The sequence below is a fragment of the Triturus cristatus genome, chromosome 6, assembly GCF_964204655.1.
Source record: "Triturus cristatus chromosome 6, aTriCri1.1, whole genome shotgun sequence".
Lineage (NCBI taxonomy): Eukaryota > Metazoa > Chordata > Amphibia > Caudata > Salamandridae > Triturus > Triturus cristatus.
In genome coordinates, this window is record NC_140589.1 from 154,948,910 (window position 1) to 154,964,352 (window position 15,443).

Here is a 15,443-nt window from a genome sequence, read left to right on the forward strand (position 1 = left end):
TGGGGCCACTCTTGCTAGTTCCTCTGAAAGGACGGGATAAATACCAGCAACGACAGTATTTCTTTTTCTTTCAGCCTGTTCTCTTTCTACCCGCTCCCCTTCCTCCTGTAACTTCTTTTCTTTGGCTTTTTCAGACTCCTGTCTACTTCTCTCTGCTTTGTGGAACTCTTTCTCTGTTCTTCTATGTGACTCCTTGCGCCAAAACTCAATGGCATCCTTCTGAGCAGGTCTACATTTTCTCTTCCATATCTCTTCCTCCACCTTCATAATGCATTCAGCATCCCGCGTTCCCGTGATAGGCCATCTATACTGTATCCCTAAATCCTTCGTGTAATCCACCCATAGCTCTAAAAACAACACGGCATCTAAACCATGTTTACAGTACATGAAATGTCCAGGTGTGTCTCTAGGCGGAATGTTAACTGATTTCTCTAATACACCTTTCCTAGTACCTATTTTACGCAGTTTTGAAAATAACGACATGTTGAAATGTAACCAAAAACAAAATCACAATGAAACAATCTTACATACAAACCTGACACATTCAAACCTAACTGAACCTGACTAAGACAATAACATTCATACAGTTGAATCGGTGCACCTGAATACTTGAATACTTGAATACTTGAATGACTCTATGCATGCACTTGTATACTTGAATACTTGAAAACTCTATGCACTGGAATACAGCACAACCATACCGGTCTCACAAGTGAGACACGTCTTTACCGTGTTCATTAAATGAACCCGTCTTTTATGCAACCCCCATAAAACTCACCGGGAAGCAGAACTTGAAGGCCTCGGACACTCGACGCTGCGCATGCGCGGGAATGGCGTATTTTTGGCGGATCTCTAGAAACCTCGGACACAGCTCTCTCGCAGGGTGGGCTCTGGGTCGGGACGATCCGCAATCCTCACCGCCTCGTATGGATGCCTGGTCGCAGTCCGTCTCCTCCGTTGGCCTGAGGGAGTTGGCGGGAAAACCCGCGACGCGTGTACACTTGAAGTCCGTCACGGCTGTAGAAGGGGGCAAAACTGGACCTTCATCTCCGGCGCGTGGGGAAGGGGATTTGTCCCTGTTCGGGCGCCATATAATGTCGTAAATAAAGTATTACGCACTCATAATTTCTATAGGTATCAATAGGATCATGCATAAAGCAAGAGGCTGAGTCCGTGGTATCAGGTTCAAAAGGGCTTTATTCCAATAACTCGAGTTATAGGGAGAATGGTTCCATCACCACAAGGGATCAGGAAGGGTCTTCTGCAACTTTATTCACAGAGTACAGTATATATACATCCCATATTATACGTAAGCAGGAGCGCTTCAGGCAGAGCAAGAGAGAATGAGATAAGAGCATGTGGGCGTGTAAGTAGGCGTGAAGGTGGGTGTCCATGTGGGCGTCCTCTTGATGAGTCATAGGTGAGTGTCATAGGTGGGTGGGTACCTGGAGGGGGTTGCGTGATCAGCTGGAACTTTACTGGAACTTTGCCTTACTTGTGCTCAACTCGAGCATGACGTGTAACTGACGTATAACTGGGGGAAGGTTGCTGTGCAGCCGGGGAGTCTGGAAGAGAGGCCTTCAGTGTCAGGACGACCAGCACATCTTGTATTATCTGATATCTAAAGTCCGGAGCAGGAACTGATCTGTGACATAGGTTGCCCATCACCAAGAGCCGATGTGGCTTCTATTTCTTTATTCACTGCGTGGGCCTTACATGGGGGCTATGGGTTTTTCACTGACGTGAGCTTTGCAATCACTGAAAGGGAGACAGGAAGGCTAGGCTCTATCCTTTGCAGGCGGGTTTTGTTTATTCCTCCTTTTCCAGGCAGGAATGTGATTCAGTAGGAGTAAGCAGATAACCGTGCTCAATACTATCTCGGCACCCCGGACTGGGTCCCTTTGGCTGAGGCCCAAGTGTGCGAGGCCAAGGATACGCAGCTGCAGCTCTCAGAGCGTCTGAGGCCTGAAACCTCTTTTCAGGCTCCGGCTGAGCCACAAAATGGGCTTTCATGAAAATGGCACGAGTGCAGGAAAACATAATGCAAAACGTGTAGGCCTCAGTGCAGATTTGTCGTTTCTCTCATGGGAGACTTGATGGCAGGCCACGTTATAGCATAGGCATCATGGTTGACAGGCCATGGAGGGAAAATGCATGGCGTACATGCATGTACACGAAACGTTGGGGAACACATAGGGGACACATAGGGCTTGTCATAATCTTTATTTTCTCAGAGCCACAGCCAGCATTGCAGACCGAACTGCAATTTAAGCCCGAGAAGAAAAGAAACTCGGTACGTGCGTCACCCCCATTAAATTCGGGGACACACATAGGTTGGCGGGTGTGGCCAGGTCCCATTTAAAATAGTGGCCGGAGTTTGTCTGGCCCCACACACCTCGCCACACTTCAGGCAACGACGACGACGAGACTACGACCAGACGACGACCGCCGGTGTTCTAAGGCCTAGTTTGAACCATCCAAGGTAAGTGTTGGGAGCCTGGCTAACGTGAGGGTGGGCACCGGGGAGAGAGGCGGCACGCGCAAGTTTGTTGTGTGTGTCATGTGTTTTAAATATTTATATGAGCAAGGAAGGGACAGAACAACACGAGGCCCCCTGCCTGACTAACGTGAGGGTGGGCACCAGGGAGAGAGGTGGCACACGCAAGTTTGTTGTGTGTTTGTTTAGAAAATATTTTTAACTCTGCGTGATGCGGCCTGTGAGCAAGGAAGGGCCAGAGTAACACCAGGCCCCCTGCCTGGCTAACGTGAGGGTGGGCACCGGGGAGAGAGGCGGCACGTGCAAGTTTGTTGTGTGTGTCATGTGTTTAAATATTTTTATATCTGCATAATGCGGCCCGTGAGCAAGGAAGGGCCAGAGCAACACCAGGCCCCCTGCCTGGCTAACGTGAGGGTGGGCACCGGGGAGAGAGGCGGCACGCGCAAGTTTGTTGTGTGTGTCATGTGTTTAAATATTTTTATATCTGCATAATGCGGCCCGTGAGCAAGGAAGGGCCAGAGCAACACCAGGCCCCCTGCCTGGCTAACGTGAGGGTGGGCACCAGGGAGAGAGGTGGCACACGCAAGTTTGTTGTGTGTTTGTTTAGAAAATATTTTTAACTCTGCTTGATGCGGCCTGTGAGCAAGGAAGGGCCAGAGCAACTCCAGGCCCCCTGCCTGGCTAACGTGAGGGTGGGCACCGGGGAGAGAGGCGGCACACGCAAGTTTGTTGTGTGTCGTGTGTTTAAATATTTTTATATCCGCATAATGCGGCCCATGAGCAAGGAAGGGCCAGAGCAACAACAGACCCCCTGCCTGGCTAACGTGAGGGCGGGCACCGGGGAGAGAAGCGGCACGCACAAGTTTGTTGTGTGTTTGTTTAGAAAATATTTTTAACTGCGTGATGCGGCCCGTGAGCAACGGAGGGCCAGAGCAACACCAGGCCCCCTGCCTGGTTAACGTGGGGGAGAGGAGCTGTTGTGGTCTGCCAATTGTCTGCATTCGGCCGCACCCGATTAATTCACAAGTCTTTAAAAAGACCATTTGCTTAACAAATCTTTGTTCGTGCACCCCTTCGTAGAGCCCCTACAGTATAATAGCATGGTCGCCATCGCTAATTCTGGTTCCTGTGTCCTTTGACCACATAGATCATGAAGTGCAGTCAGTTCTATTTCAGACTGCAAGGTTAGTTTTATAAGCGCTTGCCATCTGTAATGTATTGTTACGGGACCCTTGGGCCGGTTCTTCGCCCCCTTTGTTTCTAAGAAGGATTCTCACTGCTTTATGAAGAGGTACTCTCTATTTTATTGTTCGGCGTATGTTAGCTTCACATGCGCTGAATACAAGAAATGGAATCAGTCTGATGAAGGCCACCAGGAGAGGACTGGAAGCTTCTTGCTCGGCTACTGTCGACTTCTCTGGGCGCCAGGTTCCTTCTTCTCTCAGTGTCAGGCACTCGAGGACCCAAATAAAGGAAAACAAAAAAAATAGGAGACACTTAGGCTGTTTCTAAGGCTCAGAACGCAGGGGGGGAAGTGTATACCGTCACCAAAGCCTTACTGTTGGTGCCGTGCCTAATGTGCAGGGGATGTTTGTGCGCTATTCGTGGGTGCCCTTCATGCGTGTCCACAGCCCCTTTATTAAAGAAGAATAAATGCCCGGCACTTGCCTCCTTCCACGACCCTTCTGGGCCGTGGCGTGGGGAGACCCAGTCTCCTCGTAGTCCGGGAGAGCAGTGGTCCCGTGGGCAGCGCTCCTCGAGCTGTCGCTGTCTTCTTCGTCTTCCTCCCAATCAGGAGGCCGGTCCCACTGGTTGTTTCCTCCGCAGCCGGCGCTGGTTTCTTCCTTCCCGCTCTCTGGTCCGTTCGCTCTCCACTCTTCGACTCCTCTCGTCTCCGACTCCCATACTCCGCGCTCCCTTTCCTCTTCCCGGCAGTCCTCTTTAGCGGTCACGTCCGCCCAGCCTCCCGAGTCAGCTAGACCGCTGACTCCACTTCCTGGTGTGTCGGTGGCGGCCATTTTGGATTGGTCGCCGCCGCCGTCGGATGGTCGTGCATCAACACTCTGCCTTCCCCTCGGGAATGGACGGTCGGGCCATTCAAGGACAGGAAACCAGGAGAGATAGTCCGCGTTTGTTTGGAGTTTCCCGGGTAGGTGTATGGCCTCAAAGGTGAAGGGCTGTAAGGAAAGAAACCAACGTAAGATCTTGGGGTTCGAGTCTTTGTGAAGTGATAACCAGGTGAGAGGGGCATGGTCGGTCAGCAAAAGAAAAGAGCGTCCCAAAAGGTAATACTGTAGGGATTCCATAGCCCACTTAAGAGCAAGGCACTCTTTTTCAATCGTGGCGTATTTGATTTCTCGGGGATATAGCTTCCTACTGAGGTACAATATGGGGCGTAAATCTCCGGCTTCGTCTGGCTGGGATAGGACGGCTCCAAGGCCTCTTCCTGAGGCGTCGGTTTGGAGGACAAATGTCTTCTGACAGTCTGGACAGATAAGGACGGGGGCGGTACACGGGGCTCTTTTTAGCCGTTGGAAGCTTCCTTCTTGGGGAGCGGACCAGGGAAGTTGTGTCCCTGTGTGTGCTTTTGTCAATAGATCGGTGAGAGGACTGGCGATTTCGGAAAAGTGTGGTATGAACCTCCTATAATAGTCCACCAACCCAAGGAAGGAACGAATACTTTTCCTACAGGCTGGTCTGGGTATGTTTGAGATGGCTTCTATTTTGTTTATTTGTGGTCTTATGCACCCCTCCTGGATATCATACCCCAGATATTCTATATGGTTGGTGCCAAAGGTAGTCTTCCGTGGGTTGAGTGTAAGGCCTGCTTGTTCTAACGTTTTTAGGACCGCTTCTAAATGTCTTAGGTGGGTGTCCCAGTCAGGGCTGTATACTCCAATGTCGTCTAGATAAGCAACAGCGAAGCGTTGATGCTGTGCTAATATGGTATCCATTAAGCGCTGAAAAGTAGCGGGGGCCCCGTGGAGGCCAAAGGGTAGAACTTTAAACTGGTATAGGCCTGAGGGTGTTGAGAAGGCCGTTTTTTCTTTGGCTGTGGGAGTTAAAGGGATTTGCCAATAGCCTTTTGTTAGGTCTATGGTGGACATCACTCGGGCATCCCCTAATCGCTCGATTAACTCATCTACTCTTGGCATGGGGTAAGCATCAAATTGCGACACAGAATTTACCTGGCGGGAATCTATACAAAAGCGAATGCTACCATCCGGTTTTGGCACAAGAACGATTGGAGAAGACCACTCGCTGTGAGAGGGCTCGATTATGTCGGCCTTCAACATGTCTTGTAGTTCCTGACTTACTGCCTTCCTCCTGGCCTCGGGGATGCGATAGGGCTTCAACTTGACGGGTTGGGTTGTTTTTATAATTATGTCATGTTCTACTAAGGTCGTTCTCCCTGGGGTCCCCGACAAGACGGAGGAATACTTAGCACAAAGAGACAATATTTGGTGTCTCTGTTTTTCCGTCACTTGGGCCCTTGTTGTATGGGAGTCTCTTCTTTATGTCCTTGTGGAGGAAAGGTTACTTCTATTGGTCTGTCCACGACAATGTGGTGGATGGGGACATTGGAGGCTGGGGTTCCGTGAAGGGGGTCCTCCCAGGCTTTGAGGAAATTTACGTGATATATTTGACCTGCGTCTCGTTTATGGGGGACGTCTATTCTATAAGTGACAGGAGTCACTTTTTGTAGTATTTTGTAGGGGCCTTGCCAAGTAGCTAGGAGTTTTTTTTCGAAGGTTGGTAGAAGGATAAGTACCCGATCCCCGGGTTTAAATTCCCTGAGTTTAGCGTGACAGTTGTATTGTTGTTTCTGTCTGTTTTGTGCTCTTTCCATGTTGGCATGGACCTCCTCCCACAGGGAGGACAACGTCTCCTTCAGGGAGGCGGAGTACTGAAGCAGGGGTTTCCTTTCATCCTCTTCCTCTGTCCACTGTTCTATGGCCATATCTAGGAGCGTTCTGGGACGCCTCCCGAACAGACGTTCGAAAGGAGAAAACCCAGTTGAACTTTGTTCATGTGTCCCGATAGCAAACATGACAAGAGGTAGTTGTCGGTCCCAATCCCTACCTGCCTTGTCTATACTCTTCTGTAAGATGGTCTTTATTGTACGGTTATACCGCTCTACCAGCCCGTCTGTCTGGGGATGGTAAACTGACGTGCGTATCTGCTTTACTTTGAGTATGGTGCACACCTGTTTCATTAAACGGGACATGAATGGCGTTCCTTGTTCAGTTAACAACTCAAGGGGAAACCCCACCCGAGAAAAGAAAGAAACCATGGCATGGGCGACTGCTGTAGTTGTGGTGGATGATAGAGGGATAGCCTCTGGATATCTCGTTGCATAATCCACGAGCACTAAGATGTACTGGTGCCCTCGGGCCGACGGGATCAGGGGTCCCACCAGGTCCACCCCTACTCTTTTGAACGGTATATCTATGATTGGTAAGGATTAAAGGGGGGCTTTGGGAATAGAAGGAGCGTTCACTAACTGACAACGGGGACAGGCTGCACCGTACCTGCCTACTTCTTGGTATACCCCGGGCCAATAGAACTTAGGCAATAAATAATGTAAGGTGTGTTCTTTACCGTAGTGTCCACCCCTAGCCTGGCAGTGGGCTAGACACAACACCTGCTCTCTGAACGGACGCGGAACTAACAGTTGTTCCTTTCTGTTACCCCGTTCTTGGGAGACCCTGTAAAGGAGCCCACTTTTCACACAAAAGAAGGGGCCTACCTTATCTGGATGATCTTCCTGAACCTGCTCCCAGGCGTTTTGTAGTGTGGTATCATCTCTCTGGGCTGTTCGGAAGCTCCGTCCTGTTTCTTGAGGTGGTTCTGAGGAGGTAAAGATAGGTGGGGATAAGACAAGCTTAGTTTGTAGATGCAGGGCCCGCTCTCCTCTTTTCTCCCTACGTGTTTTTGGTGTCTTAGGGGATGCCGCTTGTATCTCAGCATTGTGGAAAGGGGCGTCAGTCAACCATGTCACTGGGGTCGGGGAGGGGGTGTTGGCCTGTAGATATTCATGAAACCTAGGAAGATCTGTTCCTAATAAGACGGACTCCGGTAGATCTGATACTACCCCTACTTTCCTCAGCAGGGATTCTCCCTCTATGTCCAACAGAACCTCGGCCAGGGGGTACAGCTTCTTTTCGCCGTGAACACAAGTTACTTGTATGCACTCGTCTTCTATAAGTTGTGATTCACGTATAAGGGCCTTATCGACTACTGTGTGATGGCACCCTGTGTCTAAAAATGCTAGAACCGGTTTCCCGTTTGTGTATTCTTTTTCTGTATCTTTCGGGGTTTTTCTTGTCACCATTACACGTCCCCGAGTGTACCCTACCTCCATAGGCTCCTGAGGGGAAAGGCGGGAAGGGCAATGTCTAGCTATGTGCCCCCACTCGGCACAGTGAAAACATTGTGGCCCAGGTGGGGTCGGACCGGAAGGGGTTGGTTTAGGTTGGGGCCTTAAGAAGGTTTGACCTCTCGACTCCGGGAAAGGTGTGGCTGCTTTGCTTGATGTCTTTGGCCTATCTGGGTTCTGTTTGAAGGGGTTTTGAACTCAGGATAACGATGGTATGCACAAGCAAGGTCCACGGCTACTGCAACAGAAAGATTGGGGTGTTGCCTGATCCAAGCCCTAGTGTTATAGGGAAGTGCTTCCAAGTATTGTTCCAAATCAACCTTTTCTGTGATCTCGTCCGGGGAGGAGGTGGTGGGTTGCAACCACCGATTGCCCAAATCCCTAATTCAATAATATAGAGCCCTTGGATTGTCACCGACAGTCCATTTTTCTTTTCTGAAACGGGACCGGTAATATTCCTCATTGCAACCTAATCGTTCTAGGATGGCCCTTTTTATATCCGCATAACTGGTGACACCGGCCGGGTTGGCAGCTTGGTAGGCGGCCTGTAACTCCCCTGACAGCAATGGCGCAATGTATTGTCCCCATCTCTCGGGTGGCCACGCAACTGTGGAGGCAACCCTTTCAAAATTCACAAAAAAATAGTCCGGGTCATCCCGTTGTTGGAACTTCTGGAGTACTGAACCTGGGACATTGGGGTGTACCCGGGCACTTGATATAGCGTCTCTAAGGCGTAAAACTGCAGTGTCTTGAACCTGTTGGTTTGCGGTTAGGAGGGCTGCTTGATCCTTTAAGGCAGCCTGTAGAGCCTCTCTTTATTTTTGTGAATGTTTAGTCTGCTCCTCAAAGACAAGCTGCAAATGGCGCTGCCCTTCTGCTAACTGGGTAATGATGGCCTCCATAATAGGGTTCTGCCTTTTTCCAGACAGTGAATCCCACTTCTGACACCACTTTTTGTTACGGGACCCTTGGGCCGGTTCTTCGCCCCCTTTGTTTCTAAGAAGGATTCTCACTGCTTTATGAAGAGGTACTCTCTATTTTATTGTTCGGCGTATGTTAGCGTCACATGCGCTGAATACAAGAAATGGAATCAGTCTGATGAAGGCCACCGGGAGAGGACTGGAAGCTTCTTGCTCGGCTACTGTCGACTTCTCTGGGCGCCAGGTTCCTTCTTCTCTCAGTGTCAGGCACTCGAGGACCCAAATAAAGGAAAACAAAAAAAATAGGAGACACTTAGGCTGTTTCTAAGGCTCAGAACGCGGGGGGTTGGGGGAAGTGTATACCGTCACCAAAGCCCTACTGTCGGTGCCGTGCCTAATGTGCAGCGGATGTTTGTGCGCTATTCGTGGGTGCCCTTCATGCGTGTCCACAGCCCCTTTATTAAAGAAGAATAAATGCCCGGCACTTGCCTCCTTCCACGACCCTCCTGGGCCGTGGCGTGGAGAGACCCAGTCTCCTCGTAGTCCGGGAGAGCAGTGGTCCCGTGGGCAGCGCTCCTCGAGCTGTCGCTGTCTTCCTCCCGATCAGGAGGCCGGTCCCGCTGGTTGTTTCCTCCGCAGCCGGCGCTGGTTTCTTCCTTCCCGCTCTCTAGTCCGTTCACTCTCCACTCTTCGACTCCTCTCGTCTCCGACTCCCATACTCCGCGCTCCCTTTCCTCTTCCCGGCAGTCCTCTTTAGCGGTCACGTCCGCCCAGCCTCCCGAGTCAGCTAGACCGCTGACTCCACTTCCTGGTGTGTCGGCGGCGGCCATTTTGGATTGGTCGCCGCCGCCGTCGGATGGTCGTGCACCATCACATGTATGTTGTGGTGATTAGGGTTCTGTGTGCTGCTGTTTCCGCAGGGCCTGCCACTTACCCTGCTGGGGCAATGTTCTCAATGAAGATGAATTTCACAGGTTCCGGTGAGTCAAGTCATTGCAGGCTTACCGAGGCTTTGTAGTTCTTGCACCCCTTCGTAGAGCTCCTGCATACGATGTTGCGTCCAGCTCACCCAAGATAAGTAGGCAGGAAATTAATAAAGGATTGTGCGGGCCAGAGCAACACCAGGCCCCCTGCCTGGCTAACGTTTGGGTGGGCACCAGGGAGAGAGGCAGCACACGCAAGTTTGTTGCTTGTGTGATTAAATATATTAAAATGTGCGTAATGCGGCCCCTGAGCAAGGGCCAGAGCAACACCAGGCCCAATACCATCATAGTAAATACTGTAATATGCAATGCACAACCTTTAGAAGAAAGAGCAATTCCAGTGATACATCTAATTCAGAAACAGCCATTTTCCACTGTGATTCGCTTTGATGCCTGATGGTCTAACCTTTTGAAAGATAGAAAGCATAGTTGTAAAGCACCATCTGAACATAAACTATAGACAGGATATCTTTAGCAAAAAAAACGTTATTTTAATGTTGGGCTGCATTTCTCCGCAACCCACTCTAAAAAAGTCGCTTAATATATTTGCACTCGTCAAAAACCACATCTTTGAGAGACCTATTGCGCAAATTATACTCTGTGTAATTCGCTTCTTTGTAATGCCTCTGTTGACATTTAAGCGTATTGGAACAATTTACTAAATAATTCTCATCATTTTTGTGTAGTTATCTGAATCTGCTTATATGAAAATGCGAAGCGCACAAGAAATGACCCCAGTAAACTAGGTTAGAAAATTTGGTTGCTGAAATAGCAAACCAGTTATCATTCTTTTACAAAACATGTTTTAGTAATCATTGTGATACTGCAGTGGCAAGATTTCAACTTCACAAACTCAAACACTTAAAGCATAGACTTCCATAAACCTTGAAAATAACAGCAGGAGAGGATGTAGTCTAATGGTTAGGGCGGTCGACCTCAAATCTGGCGAACGGGGTTTGAGTCTCGGCAATGACACTGAATTATCCTGTGATTCTGGGCAAACCACGTAATCTACCTGTCCCTACCAAAAATGAATGTGACCTTGTGTAACACATCAGGTCGAGTTAGCACTATATAAATCTCTGAGGGTAAGAGCAACAGCAGTGAAAACCAGCCTAGCTTTACTCAGAGCGGTGCCATCATGCTACGTGATTTGTGTGGAGTGACCAAAACAATGAACATGTCACCCAGCTCTAACGTTCTTCAAATGACATCACATGGATTCTAAATGAACTATGAGAACTGCCTGCCTTGCCTACAACACCCAACACCCCCAGAAATCTTCCATAAATTACCCATACCTGGAGAGTCACAAAACGTGCGATTCCAAAAAGTTCTCTCTGTGCCCCGCAGTTCAAGGCCTCGCGCCAATTAGCTCCTGTGACCAGAACTTGTTGTTTCTGTTACTCATTGCAACACAAGTGCGCTCTTCTCTATTTACACAGCAGTCACCTGACCATGAAAATGTTGCCTTTCTCATTATTCTCTCAACAGTACGCAACCGGTTTCTAAGGTTTTTTTTTGTATTAATCTAGTTTGCGCAGAACAACATGCCCCGCAGAATAAAGACGGCAGAAGATTATGTGCTGGAAAACAAAGATTTCATGGTTGAAGAAGTGCGTGGGCAAAAGATGTTAATTTGCAGGTTTTGCAGAGTGACTGTCCCAACAGTAACTGGGAAGACTGCAGGCCGAATTGCTGAACATCTTGTCACCAAGACCCACTTGAAATTGAAAGAGCCACCTAATAGTGACATCCTATGCCAGATGTCTCTTGCTGAGACAATGACACGCTTCAAAAGAAAATGTGAGGAAGAAAAGGATGTGGCACATGAATTTGTACGTGCCCTAGTGCAATCCGGAACCAGCTTACACCAAGCCGATGGACCGATTGGGAATCTGTTCCGCAAGCATGCACCAGCATGCAAAACATTACCAAAAGCAACACAAATGTATGAGAAATACCTACCAGAGGTGTTCCTTGCAGACATTGAACATATTTCAGAGTTACTCCAAGGTGATGTAAAGATCTCTGTTACCATTGATGAAACTCCAGAGATGCGTGGCGACCCAGTAGTGGCAGTGCTAATCACATTTTGTGATGCAAAAAATGAATGGTACAGACGTACCATCATGGCAGATCTAGATGTACTGGAAACAGGCAACGCAGTGTCACTTGGGATGCTGCTGCAGAGAGTTCTTTCCAAGTTTAACAAAGATTGGAGTGATATTGTTTGTATTTGCAGTGATTCAGCTACGTATATGAAAAAGTTATGTGATGACCTGTCAAAAGCAATACCTGAGCTGAAGTGTTTCCCTGTAAGAGATCCATGCCACTTGCTAGATGGTATGCTGAAAGCACCTCTACAATCTTCTGAGCTAATGAAGAATGCTATTGATTTTGTAGTCCATTCAGGTGCACTGTTTCGTTATGCGCGGGAACTAAAACGCAAATATTTCTCATTTTGTGTTTTGTGTGGCAGCAAAGAAAGAGTCATCCCAACTGTGTCATTTAGTCGGTGGTTCTCAGTCCTAGAGGCCGTGAGTGCAATATTATCTATGTGGCGACCGTTTACTGAATTTTTGCTTAGTGATGATGCAAAAGGCAAGAAATGTGAGGATCTTCGGGTGCATATTGATAGTGATGTCAAAAAAAGTACACTCTACTGCATTCTTAGATTTTTACAAGAAAACATGACTGCTGTAGTGGACATAATCAAAAAACTAGAGTCAGAAAACACCCTGGTCTACCAAGTGTTCAGCATAATTGGTGTAGATGTCAAACATCTCCTCGAGAGTAGGCTAGGTGACACTTTTAGTGACTTTGGCACTGCAACATGTTCCCTGTTAGAATGCTTGCCACTTGGTAAGCAGAGAAGTGTTGAGGACCAATTCAGGAAATTTTAATTTACTATGCATGAGAAATGGCTAGCTATGATGCATAGAAATGTCCCATCACCAACCATGGCGTTTGAAGTGAATGAAGCCTCACTTTGGTACTCTGCACAAGTGTTAGATCCCTTCCGTAAAGGGGAATTTTCTCCAGACTTCAAAAAGTACAGCTTCATTTTTGACCGCTTTAATACCTCTTAGGGCATATGCGCCCAGTTCAACGCATATGTTGCAGAATCTGGCCCAGAGAATGTCAACCTTGAGGTGCACCAGTATTGGCATGGAAAGCTACGTCAGTGGCCAGAGATGGCAAATTGTGTACTGGCTGTTTTGGCGTTGCCAGTCTCATGTGCCAATGTCAAGAGGGCCTTTTCGCAAATAAAAGTGTACATGGGAAGGAAAGAGAGAGCGCGAATGACCAAAGAATCACTGAAGAAATATTGTATGGTCTACTACAATAAATTCGACTTGTAAAAACGTATTTGGACCCCATATACACTGTACGTACACTGTCTATATACCATGCATCAATGAAGAAAGCAAGCAATAATAAAAACAAAGCGTTCCATAAACACCGGTAAAACACCGTTTCAGTTGTTTTTTATGGCGCGAAAATGAGTAATCACTGAAAAGCACTGTTTTTTGGAGGTATTGAAATCACTGGAAAACACTGAAAAAACACCACCAGAATTTACCGAAAATAGAAACTGAAAACAGGAAAGCCTAGATATGTGCAAGCGGGAGTGCTGCCGAGCTGAGGTGTCTGGAAGGTTTGTAAAAGCAGATGCAATTGTTGAGGTATGATGGGCCAGAGTGCCTTGAAAGACTAGGTGAGGAATATGAAATGTGCTCATGTGTATGGGTAGCCAGTGTAGCTCCTTGAGGTGAGGTGAAATGTTTGAGTGCTGTGGGAGGTGGAGAGTGATTCTGGCTGCTGAGTTCTGGTTGTTCTGCAGTCTACTGATAAGATGCTTCTTGATCCCGGCATAGAGGATGTTCTTGTAGCCTAGTTTGGTGGTAACAAGAGTGTGGGTGATGGTTTTTCTGGTGTTGACTGGGAGCCATTTGAAATTCATCCACAGCATTTTAGAGGCACGAGGCAGTGACAGTGTTAACTTGAGCTGTGATGTTGAGTTTGTAGTCAAAGCTGATCCAAATATTCTTGGCATGGGTGGTGCAGCTGGAAGTAAGTGCTAGCTTTGTCAGCCAGAATATGGAATTCCACAAAGGGGAGCTGTTCCCAAAGATGTCAACTTCAGCCTTGTCTGTGTTCAGTCTCAGACAGTTGGTCTCCATGCATCATTCATTGGTCATTGTGATATGTATATTCTAGAGAGATTCAATTAAGGGGAGAGAGGCACCGAGAGCGTGTGGGGCTTACAGTTTTCGAAACCCTGTTTGTGAATGGTGAAAGTCTGTGCTTGTGTATCTCTTGTATGTAGGATCTACATATATACTTGTGCAGTTTGAGTAAGTGGTGTATGTGTCTGCACCTGTGGTGGTTTTGTGCATGTGTGCGAGGCATAGCCATTCTAGTGTGGGTGTTGTGTTTGAGCTCGGTGGTAGTGTGCTTATGTGTTGTATGTATGGTATTTATGCATATAGTGTGTGCCCTTATGTGGTGTGTTTTGTGTTCATTAAAAGGCCGGATGGGTGTGCAAGATGATGATAGTGATACAATAACACAATAACTTATTTAACGGAAGCAGGCAGCATGTATGTTTTTAATGTGTATATGATGCAGCTTTGAGCCCTGAAAATCAAGGGACCATACATACGCTCTGCAGCTTCTGTGCACGGATCATCACCATGTGATTCCTCACTGTAACAGTGAGCCTTATCAAACCTAGTCCTATGTAGTGAAATATAAAAAGACAATAACCTTTTTTTGGAAATGTGACCAAAAAGAATAGATGAAATTTTGTCTTAAAAATTGTACATATTTGGTTTTAATATAGCTGTATAAGGTGCATGCTATGATGTACGAAGAAACTATCCATTTCTTTGGAAATCCCATTTTGTTTCTGGGTAAACCTTTAAGGAGGTTCATTTTAAAATATACCTGTGGAAGAAATTATTCAGTTCTGAGGTAGGTTTGAATATTTACCATTAATGCCACCCTGTGTATATCATGCCAATTTGCATAATCCGTGGTAGCCCTTTATTGAAATTAATTATGATCCGTCCCATTGCGCGTAGATGTGATTAGACAAAGATCACTATACCCAGGGCCACTAAAAGTATGTGACAGGAGGGCCAAATTATGTGGCAGGGTTGACTAAATTATGCTGCAAGAAAAGGCAAATGAGGCAGTGCAATGCAGTACATTTTGCATAGTATTAGTTTATTACATTATTTTGTCATTTTTTACACTTGATAACACTGTCTGGGAATAGGTTGCAATGCATTAGTATAAGTTTAACAATAGCAATAAGCAACAAAAAGGTGACCAATCAACCTTTGCAAAGGGCCTTCATTGTGCTGCACCATGTGTTGCAGAATTTTTAGTAAAGTTTGATCCCTTTGAGCTAGAAACATTTTATTTTTACTCTGCAAATTATGCAGCAGACGATGGCTATATGGCTATAACAAGGAGGTAACAGTTCCTAAAGAAAGAGAGGACAATACCTCCACAACCAAACTATGGTTCTGAGTGACTTGTGAGTGTCTCCAAATAACGGTTGAGTGTGCTTGAAGTGGTGATAGACCTCCTGATATCTTTTGTGCCCTCACACACTCTTGCGAGTGTAAAGCATCATCATTGGGCAGTGC

General features: G+C 47.3%; 2 pseudogenes; one reads left to right on the plus strand and one right to left on the minus strand.

Moving 5' to 3' along the window:
* Nucleotides 1–7,981: 7,981 nt before the first annotated feature.
* Nucleotides 7,982–9,627, minus strand: LOC146816550 (uncharacterized; annotated as a pseudogene).
* Nucleotides 9,628–11,330: 1,703 nt separating this feature from the next.
* LOC146816551 (uncharacterized) lies at nucleotides 11,331–13,145 on the plus strand (annotated as a pseudogene).
* The last annotated feature ends 2,298 nt before the right edge of the window (nucleotides 13,146–15,443 follow it).